Source organism: Xenopus laevis, chromosome 9_10L (genome assembly GCF_017654675.1).
Source record: "Xenopus laevis strain J_2021 chromosome 9_10L, Xenopus_laevis_v10.1, whole genome shotgun sequence".
Classification (NCBI taxonomy): Eukaryota; Metazoa; Chordata; class Amphibia; order Anura; family Pipidae; genus Xenopus; species Xenopus laevis.
In genome coordinates, this window is record NC_054387.1 from 125905770 (window position 1) to 125930203 (window position 24434).

At 38.6% G+C, this 24434-nt stretch overlaps 2 pseudogenes; both read left to right on the forward strand.

Annotated features, from left to right (window-relative positions):
- The first annotated feature begins 954 nt into the window (after positions 1–954).
- LOC108701923 lies at positions 955–1832 on the forward strand (annotated as a pseudogene).
- Positions 1833–8914: 7082 nt separating this feature from the next.
- On the forward strand, positions 8915–24235 carry LOC108701924 (annotated as a pseudogene).
- Positions 24236–24434: the final 199 nt, after the last annotated feature.

Here is a 24434-nt window from a genome sequence, read left to right on the forward strand (position 1 = left end):
TAAAAATCAGAAAAACTTGAAAATAAAACTCAAATTCACATTTTTTCTATGGGTTTTTGAACTGTGGCAAAAACTAAAATGTTTAATTTTAGTAAATTTGCCTGTCTTTTTTTTCACATTTATACATTTGTACACTCGGGGGGTTATTTATTAAAACTCAATTTTATTCATAATTTTATTAAAATAAGCTCAACCAAACTCCCATCCATGATTTTACCTTAGTCATTAATTAAAGTACTCTAAAAAAAAAAAAAGGGTTGGAAAAATCATATGAATTTTTCAGATTTGTCACTCAAAAAATCAGAACTTTTCGGATTATCGCCGAAAACCCTGATTTCTCTCAGATTGTCATATGAAACCCAGAGCAAATGACGATATCTTCAAATTGGAAAAGTGACATCTGCCATGATATACTGTATACATGACCTCGGAAGGTTTGAAATGGAGTATTTTCCAGTTCGGACTTTTAGCAGCCTCAGGGAATAATAAATCTCGAAAAATCTATTTTTTTCCCCACAAAATTTTCGAGTTTTCCCCTTTAAAAAGCCAGACAAGAAGAAGCTTTAGGAAATAAACCCCAGGTAGCCAATTGGTTTAGCTTTTATTTTTTGTTTCTATAAAACACTGAACTGTCCTGTGTTGTTTCATGCATCCGAGAAGACAGAATCAAGTGAAAAATATATATTTACTTCAAAAGACAAACAACAAATCTTTAGTTTTTCACCAACAAAAGCTAAAAGCTGAGTACGTTCACTGGATACTGTTGAACACAGGTATTCAACGTGCTTTAATGAACTACCTTGCAAAGGGAATTAGATATTGAATTATTTGCATCATCTGGTTTATTCTTTCCATCTATATACGTTTTGGAAGATCTGTGTATAATCATTCCGCTTCTTCATTCTGCAAAGCTCAGCTGTGAGCAGTACTGGACTATCAAGAAGAAAAAAGAAAATGCTGTCGGCACTCCTCGTGATTAGGGCAGTAATACTCATTGTAATATGGCCATGTGGGACCATCCTAAACTCATCCATTATAGCTGTCTATCTCAGCGACTGGAATTAGGGAGTGAAACTTGGGGAGTGCGATGAGATCAGTCTCAGTATGGGGTGCAACAACCTGCTCTTGCAGTACTTCATAACATTTGCCATGGCTTTCTTCTCATATGGACAGCACCTAACGTTTGCCTTAAAAGTCTATTTTGCTTCCAGCACTGTGGCCTGGTTTTCTGTTTTTCTCTCATTTTGACTCACTGCCGGTCTCTCCATCTGCTACTGCCTGAGACTGGTCAATGTCTCACCTAAATTCTTTCTTCAGTTAAAAAAGAGACTGTCTCACACTGTTACCACACTCAGCGGCAATTTAATTTACTATTACATTTCCAGGGAACTGGGCATCAGACACAGCAACTGATCAGAATATAACAATTAATTATCAAAATGTTTCTGTAAATGTTGTTTATTTGATCCTTGGTGGTGCATTTGGCATCTGTGTGTCCTTCGTTATTACCTCTATTTAGTATTTTACTTTCTCTGATATCGCTGCTGAGGCACATCCGGAGAATGAAACAGAAAACTAAAGACCCTATAAGAGCTAAAGACCCTTATAAGAGCTTGCAGGACAATGTTCCTACTCATGCTTCTGAATTTTCTTTTCTTTGTGGTAATTTTAATTTCCACGCTACCACCACCTAATTTGGAAACAATATGGCAAACTGTGATTTTTTTTATACCCCTCAGGTCAAGCTGATCTTTGGAAATTCCATGTTACTCAGTGCCTGGTCAAAATCCTTTCTTCATCAGTCAGAGCATCATGGAAGAAAACATTTATGATGATATATTATTTATCTTAAAATCAATGTTATAGGAGAATTAAATTGTCATACAGTTTTAATTCATTGCATTAAGGATCAATATGCAGAAAAATAATAAAATAAGTAATATAAATTCTCATATTTTTTTTTCATATATCACTCTGAGGAATGGGCACCTGCTACTGTTGTTTTTACTAATATCGTTCCTGTGACCTTGTCATCTGGGAAATGAATATAATAAGTGCTGAAGTGTAATGTGTCCCATCCTGAAGTAATCTGAGAAACCTGTTGATGAGTCATTTGAGGCAGAACTGAGTGATATTGTCACAAACGGATTCTCGCAATGTTTGACTGGGGCATATTGGACCTCCGTACAACCCAAAATAAAGGGCCCCAACCAGGCAGTAGCCATAAAATAAACAGATGAATACATTATATTAAGTCATACCTGCAGATTATCAAATATGATCTTAGAAAACAAAATATGTCAGCCCAGTCTTTCTGATGGAGAATTTTTTTTTTAAGCTCAGTTTTTTTAAGGTTTCCATGAACTACTTTTATAGTTTGCACCAATGCGCAGTGAATGAAAACTTCTTACTGAAAAAGTTATGTTTGCTCCAAAAGATTACGCCACCTTCAAGCACTTCTTAATAGTGTGCAATTAAAATTTGCAATGCAAGGAAGAATATTACATTGTGAGATGTGAATTTTTATTCTTATTGGGGCAAATAGTTTTTCTCTATTCCACCTTTTAGTACATTCTCTTACCTGTATATGTATTTTTGTAGGATAAATAATGGGCAGATTTATCAAGAGTCAAATTGAAAGTTTTTTTATGGCAAAAACTGTAAAATTCCACTAGGGAATTGTTAAAATTGGATTCAAGTTTTTTTTTAAATTTTTTCAAATAGATTTTAGAGATTTATCATACTCTGGCCCTTTAAGAACTTGAATTTGACTATTTACCACCTAAAACCTGCCAAATTGCTGTACAGTATTAGTCAATGGTAGACGTCCTGGGATCAATTTGGAGTTGTTTGCAGTCTTCCTGACATTTGAGTCTTTTTTGGAGAACAAATTCGAATAGAGCTCTAGTATTATTGTTATATTATTTATGTTTGCCAAAACAATGTAATCGAAGAAGTAAAATCATTTTGCCCTACAGTACATGCATTTTTCATTTATTTTGTTTAATGTTATCAGTTCTGGTTATTTATATATCCCTTCTCTATTTATATCACTCTAAGTTAACTTTTAGAATATTATAGAATGGCCCATTCTAATTAAATTTTGATTGCTCTTAATTTTTTATGTGAAAAATGAATCTCTGGTTATTCATGTAATTTAAGAAAACCACTTTCTCTCAGTGTTAGGACATATGATACAAGAGAAAAATATTTGTATATGTGACTCCACAGAATATCTACAATCTTCATAGATTTATTCTTGAACATTTTTGCACAAGGGCTTGTGTAAAACATTAGACGTCATTTACACAGACCTAAAGAAGAAGGGCCAAAGCAGTTGCCTTAGTTCTCATTAGGGATGTAGCGAACGTCGGAAAAAAAGTTCGCGAACATATTCGCGAACTTGCGCAAAAACGCGAGCGGTCCGCGAACGGTTCGCGAACCCCATAGACTTCAATGGGAAGGCGAACTTTAACATCTAGAAAAGACATTTCTGGCCAGAAAAATGATTTTAAAGTTGTTTAAAGGGTGCAACGACCTGGACAGTGGCATGCCAGAGGGGGATCAAGGGCAAAAATGTATCTGAAAAATCTGCCTGTGGGTGCTTGGAAGAGATAGTGTAGGGGGAGAGCTGTTAGTGATTTCAGGGACAGATGATAGTAAGTTTGCTGGCTAGTAATCTGCTTGATACTGCTCTGTATTGGAGGGACAGAAGTCTGCAGGGATTTGAGGGACATTTTAGCTTAGGTAGCTTTGCTGGCTAGTAATCTACTGTTCTCTTTAAACAACTGCCATACGTTGACCTTGTAGGCATTGTTTGCCCAGTTTTTTTGGACGCAGCCACTGAAGCACAGTTGCCAGAAAAAATATGCCATATAAATGCTGAAAATAGTAATTTTTCGCCATACGTTGACCTTGTAGACATTGTTTGCCCAGTTTTTTTGGTTGCAGCCACTGAAGCACAGTTGCCAGAAAAAATATGCCATATAAATGCTGAAAATAGTCATTTTTTGCCATACGTTGACCTTGTAGGCATTGTTTGCCCAGTTTTTTTGGTCGCAGCCACTGAAGCACAGTTGCCAGAAAAAATATGCCATATAAATGCTGAAAATAGTCATTTTTTGCCATATACGTTGAGTCAACGTATGGCAAAAAATGACTATTTTCAGCATTTATATGGCATATTTTTTCTGGCCTCTGTGCTTCAGTGGCTGCGGCCAAAAAAACTGGGCAAACAATGCCTACAAGGTCAACGTATACACTACTACAGCGGTGGATACGGATTACGTAAAATATATGAATGCTGCTTGAAAAAAGTCACTCCGGTGTTTTTTCTGGAGACGGTAATATTATGGATATTTAGACAGAATGTGAACAAGGTCACACAGCTAGATGGCGGGTTGAAGAAAACAGTGTGCAAATAATGCCTACAAGGTCAACGTATACACTACTACAGCGGTGGATACGGATTACGTAAAATATATTATGGCTGCTTGAAAAAAGTCACTCCGGTGTTTTTTCTGGAGACGGTAATATTATGGATATTTAGACAGAATGTGAACAAGGTCACACAGCTAGATGGCGGGTTGAAGAAAACAGTGTGCAAATAATGCCTACAAGGTCAACGTATACACTACTACAGCGGTGGATACGGATTACGTAAAATATATGAATGCTGCTTGAAAAAAAGTAACTCAAGTGGTTTTTCTAGAGACGATAATATTATCAATATTTAGACAAAATGTGAACAAGGTCACACAGCTAGATGGCGGGTTGAAGAAAACAGTGTGCAAATAATGCCTACAAGGTCAACGTATACACTACTACAGCGGTGGATACGGATTACGTAAAATATATTATGGCTGCTTGAAAAAAGTCACTCCGGTGTTTTTTCTGGAGACGGTAATATTATGGATATTTAGACAGAATGTGAACAAGGTCACACAGCTAGATGGCGGGTTGAAGAAAACAGTGTGCAAATAATGCCTACAAGGTCAACGTATACACTACTACAGCGGTGGATACGGATTACGTAAAATATATGAATGCTGCTTGAAAAAAAGTAACTCAAGTGGTTTTTCTAGAGACGATAATATTATCAATATTTAGACAAAATGTGAACAAGGTCACACAGCTAGATGGCGGGTTGAAGAAAACAGTGTGCAAATAATGCCTACAAGGTCAACGTATACACTACTACAGCGGTGGATACGGATTACGTAAAATATATTATGGCTGCTTGAAAAAAGTCACTCCGGTGTTTTTTCTGGAGACGGTAATATTATGGATATTTAGACAGAATGTGAACAAGGTCACACAGCTAGATGGCGGGTTGAAGAAAACAGTGTGCAAATAATGCCTACAAGGTCAACGTATACACTACTACAGCGGTGGATACGGATTACGTAAAATATATTATGGCTGCTTGAAAAAAGTCACTCCGGTGTTTTTTCTGGAGACGGTAATATTATGGATATTTAGACAGAATGTGAACAAGGTCACACAGCTAGATGGCGGGTTGAAGAAAACAGTGTGCAAATAATGCCTACAGGGCAAATAATGCCTAAAAGGTCAACTTATACACTACTACAGCGGTAGTAAAATAAAAAAAAGTAAAATAAAAAAAAAATGAATATTAAAAAAAAAAAATTAAAGTTGGTGCTGCTGAACTACTAGGAGCAGCAGATTAGCACACCAGTCCCACTCCCCAACACTGCTAGACTAATAGCACTGGGCTCTTATAGTAGTAGTAGTAGTAGTAGTAAAACAACAAAAAAATAAATAAAAGCAGTCCTTACAAGGACTACTGTTATTGCAGCAGTCAGCAGATGAGATCAGAAGCAGGACAGCTGCCCACTGCAGCTACATACAGAGCACTGCAGTAGAAGGTAGATTACTAGCCAGCAAAGCTACCTAAGCTTAAATGTCCCTCAAACCCCTGCAGACTTCTGTCCCTCCAATAACAGAGCAGTATCAAAACGATTACTAGCCAGCAAACTTTCAACTGTCCCTGAAATCACTAACAGGCAGCAGCTCTCTCCCTACACTATCTCTTCAGCACACACAGGCAGAGTGAAAAAACGCTGCAGGGCTTCGGTTTTTATAGGGAAGGGGAGTGGTCCAGGGGAGAGCTTCCTGATTGGCTGCCATGTACCTGCTGGTCTGGGGTGAGAGGGCAAAAAAAAGCGCCAACAATGGCGAACCCAAAATGGCGAACGTCGCGCGACGTTCGCGAACTTCCGGCGAGCGCGAACACCCGATGTTCGCGCGAACAAGTTCGCCGGCGAACAGTTCGCGACATCTCTAGTTCTCATTAATGGAGCACATCTTCGTTGGGTCTGGATGCGTTCTGCACATTGTGTTGGGTAAAATATCTGGCTCCTTCTGCCTGAAAGCAGTGTTAGCAGATGCAGGTAGATAGACTCCAATGGGTTGAAAAAAATTGCTGTGCGTTAAAAAAAATTGTAGCCCATTGACTTTAATTCATTTTGGTGAATTTTTGGCCAAATAGGTCAGATTCGCCCATCATTAGTGCAGGCCAGTCCCGTTCATACCATTTGCCATAGATAAGTTGCAACTACAGGGACCCATTGCATCCTGTTTCTGCTTTGTGCTGTGCAAAGTGCAAAACAATGGCAGATTACAACCATTTTTACACTTTGCAAATTGCCTTCCACTTGATAAATTACCCCAATGGGATTAAGGTTCTTTAGATTGCAGTAATTAAACAGAACATTTTTTCAGAGCCACAACTGAACAGCTAGGAGTAGATTTATCAAGGGTCGAATTTCAAAATTGAATAACTTCCAAATTAAAATTAAAAAATTTAAATCAAATTTGAATTGTATGAATCGAAGTAATAGCGCATTCCAAACGTACGATTCAAAGTTTCCCCCCCCCAAAAAACTTTGATTTTTCAAAGTCCACCAATTTACTCCAAATAGGTTCTAGGAGGTCCCCCATAGGCTAAAACAAAATTTTGGCAGGTTTTAGATGGTGAATGGTCGAAGTCAATTTTTAAAGAGACAATACATGATAAATTTTGATTTTTTTTTATTTCAAATTCTAATCGAATTTGGACTATTCCCTAGTCGGAGAACACAATAATTAGCCCAGAATTCGAATTTTCACTTCGACCTTTGATAAATCTGCCCCCTAGTGTTGTTATGAGGAGCTAACATATACCATCACACACAGGGAGGCCCATTTATTAAAGGTCAAATTTTAGTGGTATTAGAGCTTTTTGAAACCATGCTTAAACTAATTTTCTCAAAATTCATGAATGCCATGAAAGTTATTAAAAGATCCAAATATAAAATGTACGAACAGAAAAAAGGCTGAGCGGTGCTCTAAAAAATCCTCAAAAAACCTCAAAAAATTTAAGCTTTTAAGACAATTACTAGCGAAAAAAAATCCAAAAACCTCTAAAAGTCTGAATGTCTTAAAAAATAGAAATCTGAATGTAATCTGAAGTAAATCTGCCACCTTACTGGAGGGTGAGCAGAAGACATCTGATGTAGTCATTGACTAGGTATGTTTGAACTCTAGGGGTGGGTGGCTTATAGCTGCGACAAATAATGGGAAAACCAGGCAGGATTACTGGGTAGAGCAGACAAGGCTCACTTTCCAGCAAGGGTATAGCTTTTCAGCTGATCTACATTATTTCATCACACATGCAAAATGATAAGGACAACCAGGGTTTAGCAGTTTCCAATGGTGTGTGTCTGAAGACCCAGAACCCCAGACAGCACATTAGAATGCAGTGAGAGTTTTAGTCAAAACAATGCATTGCTAATGCACAGACCTAAATAAGCTTTCTTATAGACAGCCAGGGCCAGCATTAGAAATCGCAGGCCCCATACAACAACAAATTCTGGGTCCCCTGGGCTCCACCCACCCCAGCCCCCAAGCCCAACCCCAGATCCTGCCCACACCACAGTTAAAAGACCACACAGACATCAATGCTAAAAACTGTAAGCCCCCAACGCATAAGTTATAAAAAGCCATTGATGGTGAGGGGCCCTTATAAGTTAAATAAACTGTGGTGCCAGGGCCCTCCATAAAAGTTTAAAGAAAACATTGGTGGTTAGGGCCCCCCTACAAGTCAAAAATATAATTGCTGACCAGGGCCCAGTTATAAGTTAAAAAAAAACATTGGCACCAGGGCCTCCAATAAAAGAAACATTGGGGCCCCAGAGAATGTTTTTTTTAAAAAAACATTGGTGGCAGGGGCCTAAATACATTGGTGTTCAGTAGAACTGAACTCGTGGTTTCAGGTCTTCAACATCATCTCCTTTCATGGTTTTGGGTCTTTTCACGGCTTTGGGACTTCGACTTCAGCTTGTTTTGTGGCTTTGGGTCTTTTTGTGGCTTTAAAACTTCAACTTCGGCTCCTTTCACGGCTTCGGGACTCTGGCTCTTCGGGACCTCAGCTCTTTAGGACTTCAGCTCTTCGGGACTTCGGTGGTTCGGGATTTTGGCAGGTGCAGCACGGCCTTGCTGCTGTCAAGGGGGGCATGGCTATTTTGAAAAGTGCAGCACAACCTGGCCCGCTTTAGGCCTGGGCCTGGCACAACAGTACCCTTGTTTGTCCCCCTGATGGTGGCCCTGTACACAGCAGTGTGGGACAGGCAATTTATTTTCAAGACATGCAGCCTAGTAACCGACTTGGAAAATTTGAAACTAAAGCCCTAGAGATCCAGGTACTGATTTTGCTACAGGCCCCTAAGCACAACTTCCCATCCATCCATTATTGCACAGTATCACTGAGTTCTCTTGCCATACCCCATGGGGGGGGGTTGGGTCTTGGTGCAGGTGCCCCTCAGGTAGTTCTTTGAAGGCTACTCCTGCAAAGCTCAGCTGTGAGCAGTATTGGACTTTCCAAAAAAGAAACATCCAGACATTGACCGTAAAGATGATCAGAATAGTCATACTCATTGTAACCTGGACATGTGGGACCATCCTGAACTCTTCCATTATGGCTGTCTATCTCAGTGACAGGAACAAGGGAATTCAACTTGGAGAGTGTGATAAAATCTTAGTCTTAGTATGGGGCGCAACAACTTGCTCTTGCAGTGCTTGATTTCTTTTAATGAGGCTTTCTACTTATATGAACTGCACCTTCTGTATGCAAAGGAACTCTATTTAGCTTCCGGCATTGCACTTTGGTCTTGTTTTTAGCTCTCATTTTGGCTCACTGCCTGTATCTCCACCTGTTACTGCCTGAGTCTGGTCAATCTGTCACCTAAATTCTGTATTAACGTAAGAAGAAGACTTTCTTGTATTGTTACTATGCTCCTTCTGTGATCGGTGGCAATTACATATATGATTATACTTCCAAGTTTCTGGATACTAGATAGGGGTCATGTTAAACCTCTCTGGTCAAGCCGTTGTTCTGATCTTTGGAAATTCCAGGCTACTCAATGCCTGGACAAAGACCTTCTTTTCTCAGTAATAGAATATTGAAAACAAATATTGTTATTGTTATATTATTTATGCTTTAGGAAAAGCAGCAGGAGATGTAAAATTAGCTTGCACTACAGTACAAGGATTTTTATATGATGATATTAAATTGTGCAGAACTATAGGTTCCATGCAGGATGCTGCCACTTTGCAGAGTGATTTGTCTAAACTGGAAAACTGGGCAGCAAACTGGAAAATGAGGTTCAATGTTGATAAATGCAGGTTATATACTTTGGCAAAAATAATATAAATGCAAGTTATACACTAAATGGCAGTGTGTTGGGAGTTTCCTTAAATGAGAAGGATCTTGGGGTTTTTGTAGATAACAAGTTGTCTAATTCTGGGCAGTGTCATTCTGTGGCTACTAAAGCAAATAAAGTTCTGTCTTGCATAAAAAAGGGCAATAACTCAATGAATGAAAATATAAGTTTGCCACTTCATCAGTCTCTGGTAAGACCTCACCTGGAGTGCAGTTTTGGACTCCAGTCCTTAAGAGGGATATAAAAGAGCTGGAGAGAGTGCAGAGACTAAGTGCAACTAAACTGGTTAGAGGGAGGGAAGACTTAAATTATGAGGGGAGACTGTCAAGGTTGGGGTTGTTTTCTCTGGAAAAAGGCTATTGAGATACTAAACTCTATAGTTAGTATTGATATGAGTATATATAATTTATGTGAGGGTATGGAGGGGTGCGTGGATGCTGGGTTTGCATTTGGAGGGGTCGAACCTGATGTATTTTTTCAACCCAATTTAACCATGTAACTATATAAAAACATTATGCAGAGTAATAAAGTTATTCTTGGTGTCACTAATATATGCTATTGGTAATGTATTACTAGTTAAATTACATTACTCATTAAATGTCAATAATAATAACAATAAATAATGTCCCTTTGCATTCATTCTTTCTTACTTTCTTCTTGTACCATTCTTTCCTTTCTCCATAATCACACAAATACATTTCTCTACTTTGTTCCCATTGCCCATGCACCTCTAGATGCCTCTAAAATGTTGTCCAAGGAAATATTGTTCCCCTCCCATATTTAGCTCATGTCTTTCTACCTTAACATGTGCCTAGCATGGGCTTCTTCCAAAGTATCAAAGCACTGCCTCAGATATTGTAGACTGTGTGACTGGCAAGCATTGGTTCTCTGCCATGGCAGTGCCCAATCACACATCATAGAGTGAGAATGATATTGGGGATAATTGCTGTTGGAAATTTTCTTTAGAACACCATACCACCAGATGAGACATATATTACAGAATTGTCATCCACTTGAAGTTGGAGTGGATGTGGGATTGATAATATGAACTAGAGAAAAGAGTAATAACCACAAGGAAAGAAGACACATGAGTTTGATGAGATGCTGGATGTAAGCTTGGGACAAGTGTAATCTTGATCTCGAAATTACACCCTCTACTTGTCTACAGTGCAAAAAAAGATGCTCCAATGAATTAATAATCAATAAATAACTATTTTTTTGTTAAGAATTTATCCCTGATGCTGCAGGATTACAAGTATGCTAGAGTTGTTGTCCAGCAACATTTCAGTGGCACATCACTGCTATAGGACCTTTATTTTGCAAGACTTTGCAGAACTACTATTTCCAGCATATTATCAATCATTACAAGTATGAAAGGACATCATATTTTAAAATGTGGGTGACACAGCACTGCTATTGATGGCTTTTTGTGTCCCCATTCTTTAAATCTTAGATACACAGGAATACCTCACCTTGAAATTAACTTTCAGCATGTTGCAGACAGCAAAATCCTAAAAATTTACAACCCCTCCAAATGAAACCCATCATCCATACACACACCCCTCCATACCCTCACATAAATTATATATACCCCCCATATTTATACTAACTATAGAATTTAGTATAGCAATAGCCTTTGATATTATGTCTGTCCAAGAAATCATCCAAGACACTCTTATAGTCATTAACAGAATCAACCATCACAATATCACCCTGCAGTGCATTCCCCAACCTCACTGTCCTCACTGGGAAGAACCATTTATGTTGCTTAAAATAAAGTTAAAAAGTTATTTTCTTCTAGTCTGAAGGGGAGGCCTCTGGTACGGTGATCCTCTTTATGGGTAAAAAGGTCCCCTGCTATTTGTCTATAATGTCCTCTAATGTACAGCACTTGTAAAGTGTAATCATGTCCCCTTGCAAGCACCTTTTTTTCCCTGGAAAAAGCAACCCCAACCTTGACAGTCTCCCCTCATAATTTAACTCTTCCCTCCCTCTAACCAGTTTAGTTGCACTTAGTCTCTGCACTCTCTCCAGCTCATTTATATCCCTCTTAAGGACTGGAGTCCAAAACTGCCCCCATACTCCAGATGAGGCCTCACCAGGGACCTATAAAGAGGCAGAATTATGTTTTCATCCCTTGAGTTAATGCCCTTTTTTATGCAAGACAGAACTTTATTTGCTTTAGTAGCCACAGAATGACACTGCCCAGAATTAGACAACTTGTTATCTACAAAAAACCCCTAGATCCTTCTCATTTAAGGAAACTCCCAACACACTGCCATTTAGTGTATAACTTGCATTTATATTTTTGCCAAAGTGCATAACCTGCATTTATCAACATTGAACCTCATTTTCCAGTTTGCTGCCCAGTTTCCCAACTTAGACAAATCACTCTGCACAGTGGCAGCATCCTGCATGGAACCTATAGTTCTGCACAATTTTGTATCATCAGCAAAAATATAAACAGTAATTTCAATTTCCTCCTCCAGGTCATTAATAAACAAGTTGAAAAGCAAAGGACCAAGTACAGAGCCCTGCGGAACTCTGCTAACTACACTGGTCCAATTATTCTATTTACCACAACTCTTTGTAATCTATCTTTTAGCCAGTTCTCTGTTCAGGTACAAATACTATGTTCCAGGCCAACATTCCTTAATTTAACCAGTAACCTTCTGTGTAGCACTGTATCAAATACTTTAGCATTTAGATCACATAGATCAGTAGATCACATCCATTGCCATCCCAGAATCCAGGTCCCTGCTCACCTTCTCATAAAAAGAAATAAAGTTAGTCTGGCAAGATCTATTACACATAAAACCATGCTGTTACAAATTCATAGTATTATGAGTTGCTATGAAGTCCAGAATCTTATCCTTTATTAACCATTCGAAAAGCTTTCCTACCACTGATGTCAGACTAACTGGCCTATAGTTTTGAGGCTGAGAATCGGACCCCTTTTTGAATATTAGCAATTCACCATTCTCTCTGCACTATGCCAGACCTCAATGAATCCTGAAAAATTAAGTAAAGAGGTTTGGCAATCACAGATATAAGCTCGCTAATTACAGTGGGATGAACACCATGTGGCCCCAGACCTTTGTTTATCTTAACGTGTTCTAGTCTCTTTTGAATTTCCTCATGTGTGAACCATGCATCATTAGTTGTATTACTAGAATTAGGACTATTAAGAAGGAAACCTTCCTTAACTGGTCCTTATTTGTATAGATAGACGAAAAATATCTCAGCTTTTTCTTTTATTTTTTTTTTTAGCTTTTTTATGTTTTTTTTTTTGTAACTTAAATTTTTGTTTTTTATTGATTTTACAGGGATCATACAAAAAATGTACCCTTTTTCACATCATTTGTTTCATGTAGATAATGGAAGCTTACAGTTTTACTAACAGCAAAAGTAAAATGCCCAAAATTGCTGTCTATAATCTGAGTAACATTGTTGAAGTATTTAAACACATAATATATTATAACAGTGCTGGTTATTCTGCAACAGTATCTTATACCTAAATTGGTCATTTCTATATGGTCCTTCTGAAACACGAAAAATGTTAGAATATGTAACCTTCCAAATTTAACTAACAGGTAAAGGGGGGAAACCCTGTAGAGTACCGGCAACCAAACCTCTCAGAACCCATATGTCCCAAATTTTTGTGTATTGGTCCATTCGGTTGGTCAGATGAGCTATACCTGCTTCGAATGCTTTATTCGAATTTACTCTGGTAATTATTTCAGCCAAGGTTGGTGGCGTCGAGATCTTCCAGTTGGACGATATTGCCAAGCGAGTAGCTGTTAGAACTTGATTGACCAAAGTTTGTCCACATTTGCGTAAACTGGGTATAGGTTTGCCTAATAGCAAGTTTAAGGGATCCAATGGTATTGTCCGCTGAAATAGCTGACTTAAAAGGTTCGTCACTTCAGTCCATAGTGGCTGTATCACTGGGCATTCCCAGAACATGTGTAGCAATGTTCCCAAAGCTCCACAGTTTCTCCAGCAGAGAGGTGTGTGTTGCGGAAAAAATTTATGCAGTCTTTCAGGTGTGTAATACCAACAAGTCAATATTTTATATATATGTTCTTTTTGTCTCACACAGGTGACCACCTTTTTTGCATTGTCCCATATCATAGACCAATCCTTAGCTTGTATCGGTTGTGGAAAAGCTTGATCCCACTTTTCCATATATCTATGTCTGTGTCGGTCCGGATCTGAAGGTGTAGTCAGTAGGTTATAAATTCCAGAGATGAGTCCTTTCTGTGGTAATCCCCGAGCTGCCAGAATTTCGAATGCCGTAGGGGAGTTTGTCCTAACATAGGAGGCATAAGGTGTAAGAAAGTGGCGAATCTGAAAATATTCAAACAATTTTATGTCAATCGCTGGTTGCTGCTCTCTAATTGTTTGAAAAGATAGCATTGTATAAGTTGATGGATTCAGGAGGTCCTTTATCGTGAAGAGCTGTAGTTTTGACCATCTTTTATAAAATGACGGTTCGTGTCCTGGTGGAAATCTAGGGTTGTTCAAATACGTTGTCATAGGTGATTTAGCTGAAGTCAGCCTGTGTGTATGTCTGGTTTTCAGCCAAATGGAATATGTGAGTTTTGTTGTCGACAGAGCATTTGAAGGAATCCGAATGGATGGGGTGGTATCCCATATAAGAGAGTTTAAGTGGAATTCTTTTGCTATAAGACTTTCAATCTGGCCCCAGCTAGTGGACGGTTGGTATCGTGACCACTCCAAAAGTTGTCTCAACTGCGCAGCTTCGTAGTACTTTTGGAGGTTAGGAACCCCTAGTCCTCCTAATTTGGTTGATGTCATCATTACTGATTTTGAGACCCTGTGGCTGCGGTAGGACCAAATAAAATTATGTATTAAAGCTTGTATGGTCTTAAAAACTGTTGGAGGAATGGCAACCGGTAAAGTTTCAAATAGGTAGAGATATTTGGGTAATATAGTCATTTTTACGACTGCTATCCTCCCAAACCAGGAAATAATATATTTATTCCATTTCAGGAAAGAAGCCTTCATTTGTTGTATAAGTGGTTTGAAATTAAGATTGTATAGCTGTTCCTTTTTTGCCGTAATTTGGGTCCCTAGGTAAGTCAAAGAGTCCCCCCTCCACCTATAGCCAAATCCATGTTTCAGTGCTTCTAGATCTGTGGGAGAAATGTTAAGAGGAAGAGCTTCCGTCTTATTAATATTTAATTTATAACCTGAGATATTGCTATAATTATCTAGGACTTGGTGTAAATTTGGGAGGGAAATGAAAGGATTAGTTATGGTAAGTAATACGTCGTCTGCAAATAAAGCTATCTTATATTGTGTAGTATCCACCAAGACCCCCCCTATATCAGGATGTATTCGAATGGCCGCTGCTAAGGGTTCTATGCTGAGGGCGTATAAGAGTGGGGATAGAGGGCAACCTTGCCTGGTGCCATTACGAATCTGAATAACTTTATAAGACTGACCAGGCAGTTTAAGACAAGTAGAAGGCGTACTATATAAGTTTTGTAAAGCCAACAAATAAGGGCCAGAAAAATTTAAGTGCTTCAATAGTGTAAATAAATATGTCCAGTCTAGTCTGTCGAACGCTTTTTCGGCGTCTAGGCTGAGGACCAGAGAGCGCTCTTTACGTCGTTGAAGTATTTCGATTAGGTCAATAGTACGTCTGGTATTATCTCCAGCTTGTCTACCCATGATGAATCCAACCTGATCTCTGTTTATAAGTTTTGGCAATATTGGAGCTAGGCGATTAGCCAAGATTTTAGTAAACAATTTTAAATCAGAATTTAAAAGGGCTATAGGCCTATAGTTTGTGCATTGTGTGGGGTCTTTTCCTGCTTTAGGTATTAACGACAGGTATGAAGTTAGATTGGAGGATGGGATGGGTTCACCTTGCAAGTAGTGATTAAACAACCGTGTCAGATACGGTGCTAAGATGTGTTGAAATAATTGATAATATTTATACGGAAGTCCATCGGGGCCAGGAGTCTTTCCATTAGGCATGTTTTTAAGACTATGAGTCAGTTCTTCTACGGTTATGTCTTTGTTCAGTCTATCTAAGTCCTCATTCTCAAGTCCTGGGAGATCTAGATTCGCTAGAAACTCGTTGATTAAGTTAGTATGCTGTCTTTTGTCCTTCAAGGATGGGGTCAAATTGTATAATTTATGGTAAAAGTCATAGAACAGAGAGCCAATTTGGTCAGGATTATAGGTTAATTGGCCTGAAGGAGATTTAAGGGATGTTATTCTGGATCGGGCTTGCTGGTCCTTTAACTTATTAGCTAGTAAAGTATGTTGTTTATCTGCCTTCTCGTAAAATCGCTGTCTTGTCCAGATAATAGCTTTTTCAGCCTGTCGTTGTCGCAGGGCAGCCATTTCTTTTCGGGTATTAGTAATCTTTACCAGAAGGGATTCAGTTTGTCCTTGGTTATACTGTGTCTCTAAGTCCCTGAGTTGTCTATGAAGTTTAAGGTAATTAATATTTGCTAGTTTCTTTTTATGTGCTGTTAAGGCTATTAACTGACCTCGTACGGTAGCCTTATGAGCTTCCCATAATGTAGTTAAGGCATCTACCGAGCCTTCATTAATTCTGAAATATTCCTTTAGATTGTCCTCAATTTGGGTGAACACAGCCCTGTCGTGTAAGAGCGACTCATTAAGACGCCAGTGTGTCTCCCGAGGGGGTAATTTAAATATTTCTACAACCAGGGTAATCGGTGCATGATCTGACCAGGTAATCGGCAGAATTTCCGATTCATATGGTAGGTGAAGGCATGGATAGGAGATGAAAAAATAATCAATGCGCGAATGCAGCTTATAGGCAGGTGAATAGTAGGTATATTGCCTTTCTAAAGGGTGCTTAGTGCGCCAAGCATCAAATAATTGAAATTGGCGCATGACCTGCCTGAATAATGTTGACATGTGGTGGGCTATCTGGTCTGATGAGGGTATTGATCTATCTGCGTTTTGGGAGTATGTCAAATTGAAGTCCCCTCCAATAATCACATATGTAGAGCCTAACTGTTGAGTTTTGGAAATGACCTTCCGTAAGAAGCTAATTTGTTTTCTATTAGGTGAATATACATTAACTAACAACAATTGCATGTTTGCATACATTCCCTTCAATATTAAGTAGTGCCCATTAGGGTCTGCAAGAGTCTGGTCGACCAAAAAAGTACAGTCTTTATGAACAAGGATGGCTACTCCTGCCTTCTTATAAGGGCCAGAGGAGTAGTAAATTTTTGGATAGAGCTTTGAGCTTAATTTGACAGGATTGTCTCTATGGAAATGTGTTTCCTGAATAAAGGCGAAGTCTGCCTGTGAATTTTTAAGTTCCTTCAAGGAAAGATATCTTTTATGGATGCTGTTAAGGCCTTTAACATTCATAGAGATAAATTTAACCATATTGGATTAAAAGTAGAATAAGTGCATCTCTAGTACGCTTTCTGAGGAAGTAGGGAAAAATGTTAGGTCGACCAGAATCTCTCATCCCCCTACAACATAACAAAAACAGTTGGATACCATCAGAAGTAACCGATTGACCATATAATAGTAGTGTATAGACCATGTTATCATATACAATACTAATCAGCAAGAGTTGCAGATACCAGCCATAAAACAAAAAAGTCATTATATAACAAAGTGAAATGCACGAAAATATATGCAGAAAAACTGGATTAATAAAGGCAAACTTGAAAAAAGTGATACAAATAATCAAAAAATAGATTTTCCTCTCTTTCTTGACTGTGATCAAATTGGTTGGTAGTTATATAGAGGAGTAATGAAAGTAAGGCACTGACACTATGTCTAGTGCCTATAAGGGGCAATACAGGCACCTCTAGTGGGGGGTGAGGATCCGTGCCCCGATGGGTCTTGCATCAGACCAAAGAGTCAGAGAGCAAAGTGATGTAACGAGCCTGTTCTCCGAAGGACCCATCTGCAGCTATTTTGTGACAGATGGATAGTCTGGCCAAGCCAGTGTGATAAATAGGGCCTGTCGGTTCTGCTGCTTAATCATCACGAGGGGGTGAAGGACTCAAAGCCAGCCTTGGTGGTGAAGTTTTCCGTTGAACTTTGGTCCATTGGGGATTAAGAGGCGTTGAAGGCTTCCCTTGTGAAGAATCTTTACGGGGTGATGCCGAATCCTTAGCCTGCAGGCCAAGTGCCTTTAAAAACTTGCCTCCGTTCCGAGGGTTGTGTAGCGTATATGTTTGGCCCGCTTTTATGACAGTCAGCTTAAATGGGAATCCCCATCTGTAGAGAATGCCATGATCTCTGAGTGTCTGTGTTATAGGCCTCAATTCTCGCCTTTTGCCCAGAGTAATTGGGGAAAGATCTGTAAATATTTGTACTTTATGAGTGCGAAATCCCAATGTATTAGTGGACCTTGTTTTGGCCAATATGGCCTCTCTACCTTGATAATAATGAAAACATGCAATGATGTCTCGCGGAGGCTTTGGAGTGGAAGGCTTGGGGCCTAGAGCGCGGTGTGCTCTATCAAAACGCCATAAATCACTAGACATTTCCGGACAAATATATGCACATAAATCCTTGAGGTAACCTGGTATTTCGGAAGGGGTTATCTCTTCTGGTATCCCTCTAAACCTTAAGTTTTGCCTCCTTGACCTGTTCTCTAAATCTTCGCACATATCTCGTAGATGATATACTTCCCCTTTAAGGGCCTCATTATCCTCCTCCACATAGATTAACCGCTGTGCTATATCGTCTGTGTACGTTTCAAGCTTGTCTGTACGGTCCCCAAGATCTGTAATCTCTTTTTGGACCTCTTTTATCGCAGCACTGACAGCCGTTGAAACAGTCTGCTTAATAGTAGAGGTTAAAGCATCTTGTAGCAATGCTAGCTGATCAGCCAATATTTGTGGCGTCACTGATTGGCCTCCTGCTTGCTGTGTGAGGTTGAGATCTAGAGGGGTCTGATGTGGGGAATCGTGTGGAGGAGTGAGTGAGGGCGACATACTCACTGAATGTGTAGGAGAAGCCTCGGTGTGCGGTGAGCTCGGAGGTGCGCAGTCAAACTCGGCGCCATCTTGGATTCTTGTCTGTGAACCGCGGCCCGGAGTTTTGTGCAAAAACGGCGACATAGTAACTCGCTGTGCTCGAGTTCCACGTTTGCCCATGCTGCGATGTCACTTGTAAGGTACCCAAGCTTCGTTAATTCGTTCTGCAAATTGCTTATTATCGGGTGTAGTAAGGGTCTCACAGAGGAGCTCTTAGAGACTGCGTCCGCTCTCCACCATGGCTAAGGACCGCCCCCAGCTTTTTTATGTTTTTAGCTTAAATGTATCAAATATATCATTCAGTTGTCAGTTCAGATCTTTATTGTCATCTCAACTGCATAAGAAACTTACACAGTTTGAAGAAATTATTGAGATTCAAGCCCAAAAGAAGACACACACGCAAAACACATATTGTAACACATGGTATTCAGATCAACATACAGGGGTCATTTATTAAAATTCAAATGTTGAAATCTTGAAAATTTTGAGTCTTTTCACTAAAAAACTCAAGAGGATATTTATTATACCCCGATGCTGCAAAAAGCCAAAACCTGGCACTTATCTCAATTTGACGTTTACGTTGGTCTGCTCCGGGTTTAGCTCGAAAATTTTATTTTTAAGGGTTTTTGGGCAAAACCGCGAAAACATTCAAGCAATCTGGGGAAAAAACCTTAAAAATTCGAGCAGTTTGGGAAAAAGCTTGTGTTTTTGCTTGATTCAATCAATCTAGTTTTTTATTGATAAATAAGTTAAAATCAGGCATGGGAGTTTGGTTACGGTTTTTTTTATATAAAATATGAGATACATTAGGATTTTAGTAAATAACCCCCACAGTATACAAAAACAGCAATAATGTGCAAAAACAGCATCCCATTTATATTTTTTCTAGTGTGTCACTGAAATATATAATAATATACAATAACCTGTTTTATCTCCCTTGGACCCAAGTCACAGGCCCAGATGCGAAGGAACAACATACACACTCAATACAATAAAAATGTATTATTCTAATTATATTTCTATTTACCAGCCTGTGTTATTAGAAAGTAAATATATTACGGTGCAAATATATATTACTCTAGTTATGTTTCTGTTTTACACAGTGAAGTGCTTATATTTCAGTGCAAATATACATATTCTTCTGTTATGTTATATATATAGGATGACCTAAAACTAATCACAAATGAGAAATGTACACTATTAATTCCAATATGCTAGGCAGGTGAAATTAAAATTATTAACTAGATCAGATGAAAAGATAGCTGGAAAGAATACAATGGGAACATGCAAATCATCCTGGTATCAGAATACTTGCCATTATACTGCCAAATTCTAAAATGTTGTACATACAGCTGGACTTTAGTACCATCTGATACTTGTCTGTTTTGCCTAAAGTACATCCATTTACATAAAATACATTTTGAAATAATATTTGGCTAAGTTTTTTTTATTAGAAATCTTTCTAGAAAACATTTCACTTTGGACTAGTTATTGCCACTCGGAACACTACATACCACACTGGCTGATTTGCTGCCCATCACAGACTTGGAGATGGAGGAAGAGTTTTTCAGAACTGGCTTAACCACTAGTGATGGGCGAATTTATTCACCAGGCGCGAATTCGTGGCGAATTTGCGAGATTCGCCGCCAGCGAATAAATTAAAAATGTCAGCGAATATTCGCCGGCAAAAATTCTCCGGCGGCAAAAAATTTTTTTGCGTCAAAAACGGGCGCCGGCGCCGTTTCGCGAATTTTTCGCCATTTCGCGAATTTCAGGCAAAGTACGCAAATTTTTCAGCGAAGTGAAACGGCGCAAATTCACCCATCACTATTAACCACACACACTTCATAGATCTTTCAAATATTTGGGAAAACAGATTCTTATCCTTTATCTTTAAGGAATTGCAAATTCATCTTAAAGGAAAACAAATTTGTGTAAAATTACCCAGAGCACTTGTCTAACCACTTTTGCAATATGCATTGATTCATTTTTTTCTAATTTTCAAGAAAATAGCAGTATTCAAACTGCTCATATAACAAATTTGAAACAAGAGTGCCCTTCTGGTCATTACGGCTGGCTGTTAATGAATAAAGTAAAAGAAACATCTTGTGATGCTTAGAAATTGTAGTTAGTGAGCAGAGAAGAACAATCTGATGATTCTCTGGTCAGTTTAAAGCTAAGGGTCCCATTTACTAACAATAAAATTGCAATTCTTTCCAAGAATCTATAAAAATATGTGGTTTTCCTCTATTTCTTAAAAGCTCTAAAAGACCTCAAAAAGCTCTAATGCAAAACTTTGCCAGGTAAAAGGGGTCCTAATGAGGTCAATGGGAGCTGTTCTGATCCTATTGGACCACTTTTAATCAATTGGGAGTTTTTTTCAGGTTTTCTGAAAATCTCACTTTTTTTAGGTTTTTGAAGTATTTGTATAATTTAGTGCATTGTTCGGCACTTTACTTTGTTCATACTTTTTATTTTCGGATCTTTAAATAAATTCCAAGATATTTGTGCTTTTAGAGTTTGTGAGTTTAGTCATGGTTTCAAAAACCTCTAAAACAACTAAAATTCAACCTTTAATAAATATGCCTCCACATCCATGGCACCACACTTATGGACTTAAAACATGGTTAAGAGGGCTTCTAATAAATGTAACCACTTTTTACGACCCATTGAGTTCTGGGCCAAGACCTTGTTCATTTTTATGTAATGAAACAATATTAGAATTATGCAAAAAGCATAAGAAATCTGAGTTTTTGGGTGAAAAATCAGAAAAAAACTTGAATTTTTCCCGCACAGCACATTTTCGTAAAATCTAATAACAAATACGCCGAAAAAACCCATGTGATTAGATCGGAGTTTATGGCTGGAAATGTTTAGATAAATTCAGACTTTGATAACTCCCCCCCCCAGTGTTGCACCCCCCACCTCTGTTAAAACTTGGTTTTTCCGTTTTCACATATATGGTTTCTTTGACCCCTCTTTTGAACCAATCCTCCTCCCTGTCCAGGATGTGAACTTGGCAGTCTTCAAAAGTGCGTCCTTTTTGCTTTAGATGTAGGTACACGGCTGCGTTCTGCCCAGAGGAGTTGGCTCTCCTTTGCTGTGCCATACGTTTGTGTAACAGTTGTTTGGTTTCATCCATGTATAAGGCTGAGCACTTCTCACTGCACTGCAAGGCATAAACCATGTTACTCTTCTTATGCTTTGGTATTGGGTCTTTTGGATGAACCAGTTGTTGCCTCAGTTTGTTGCTGGGTTTAAAGAAGATTGTAATGCAGTGTTTATTAAAGATCCTTATACGTTTTTGGACACCCCAGAAATACATGGCAGGACCAAGTTCTTTTGTCTGTCCTGCTTTCCACCTTTACCGGTAGTTTTGCTATTGTTTCCAGTTTTACAAAGGCCCAGTCTGGATAACTAAACGTTTTAAGGGTGCCTCTGAGATATTTCAACTCTTTTACCTGAGTCTCTGTGCTGGTGGGGATTGTGTTGTAGTGTTCTGATAACCCCCAGTTTGTGATCTAATAGATGGTGGAATTCAAATAGCAGGTACTGGTCCTTGTGGGTTGGTTTGTTGTAGACCTCTATTTTCTGCTTTCCACCCTCTCTGACTCTTACCAAGTAGTCCAAAAAAGCAAGTGCATTGTCTTGCACATCTTCATGTGTAAACTTGATGTTGTGGTCCATTGTGTTGATGTGTACAGTGAAAGTCTGTACCTCTTGTCTGTGTATCTGCAAACAGCTGCAAAAACACAACGCTATTGATGAGGCTACACATCATTGCCTCTACCTTGGTGAAAGCCCCTCCCCCCTGTATATGGACTTCCTAAGCAACATAAGGAAGGGGCCCCTCTTAGACCAATTATCAGCAGCATCAACTCTGTGACCTGCAATGTGGCCAAATACATAGCTAACACTTTGGTTGGAAATACAGAGCACCACATCCAAAACTCCTAAGATTTTTCAAGCAAAGTTCAAGGGTTAGTACTGGGCACAGAAGAAACTATGGTGCCCTATGATGTTACTTCTCTTTTTACATGCATACCCATTGCAGAGGCAGTTTCAACTGTGAAACTTGTTTGTACAAGACAACACCCTTGGTAACAGAACTAAACTCAGATCAAGTGTGTTCCTTATTGGATCTATGCCTGAGTACCCCCTATTTCAAGTACAAGGATAAATTCTACAGGCAGAAGTCTGTACTATGAGGTACAAAGTCTGACACAATTTCATTATGTATATGGATATGTTATATATTTCAGTCTCTTCCTGAAATATGCAAGCACCTGTCATCTTCATTTTATTTTTGGTAACAATGCCTAAAACCTGGGTTTGATTTGATGTATGTCAAAATAGGGCAAGAACTGTTTATGTAAATTTGGGTTAAACGCAAAGAACAAAAAAAAAACTACTGTATCATCTTTGAAAATAAGTAAATCTTTTCTATTGCTTGTATCACTAGTTTTACTCCTGTTTATAATCTAAGAATAAGCATTGAAATTATTTTGATAGGCAAAGCAGGCAAGTATCAGATGGCAGAAGAGTATAGTTACAAACACATGTCATGTAAATAAGGTGATTTATGTCAAGAAAATCAGACTCTAAAATGATTTGCGGTTTCTATTTGTTTTGTGCTGTGTATGTCTTGATCTCTGATCTGCATCTAATCATACAGGCAATGCTCGGCTGGAAGTAATATCACAATTTTATAAAATAAGAGTCAAATAAATTAATCCATTGTAGCTGTATATGTTGGTGACTGGATCAAGTGATTGAAGCTTGGTGCCTGTAATAAGATCATACTCAACATGGGTTGCACCAACCTGCTTCAGAAATGCTTTATAACATTTCATCTGGCAATCTTGGCTTATCAATTAAACTCTATGTTTGCCAAAGAATTCCTTTTACTTGTAACCTTTGTATTCTTGTTTGCAGTTTCTCTCTCTCTTTGGCTCAACACCAGGCTCGCTCTCTACTACTGCATGAGACTGGTCACCTTCTCCAATAGGTTCTTCATCAGATTTAAAAGAGGAATTTCATCTGTGGTTGCTCACCTCCTACTTGGATCAGTGCTTATTTCAAGCATTATTAATGTGCCAATTTTTTGGACAAGGCATGTAATAACCGAACAAAATGTCACAGACATTTATGATTTTATAAATAATATGGAATTTGTTTTATTTAACAGTATAGTTGGTTGCTTCATCCCTACTATTATAACTTCTGTCTCTATTGGCCTCAGCCTGATGTCCCTTCTGAAACATGTCCAGAGGATGAAGGATAATACTTCTCAGTTCTGGAATCCTCAGCTGAAGAGTCATGTCAAAGCTTGTAGGACAATGCTACTACTATATTTTCTTTTTGGCTATGTTTATTAACCCCCTGTTATATTATAAGGGTCAAGCAATTGGGCAAATTGTAATCTGGTTTGTTTTTATGTCAGAGCCCTCAAGTCAAGCCATATTTCTTCTCTTTGGAAAATCGAGGTGAGCAACTGCCTGGTCCAAGGTCTTGTTTTTTCAGTAATGGGGTCAAATGAATGAAATTTGTTTCAGTGTAGATGTTTTATGACACTGGTGTTAGTATATGTATTTTACCGAGGATACAACTGTTGATTTCTTTAAAACTGGTAATTAGAAGACATATTTTAGTTCACTTATGTTAACTAACCAATTGTTAAGAATGAATT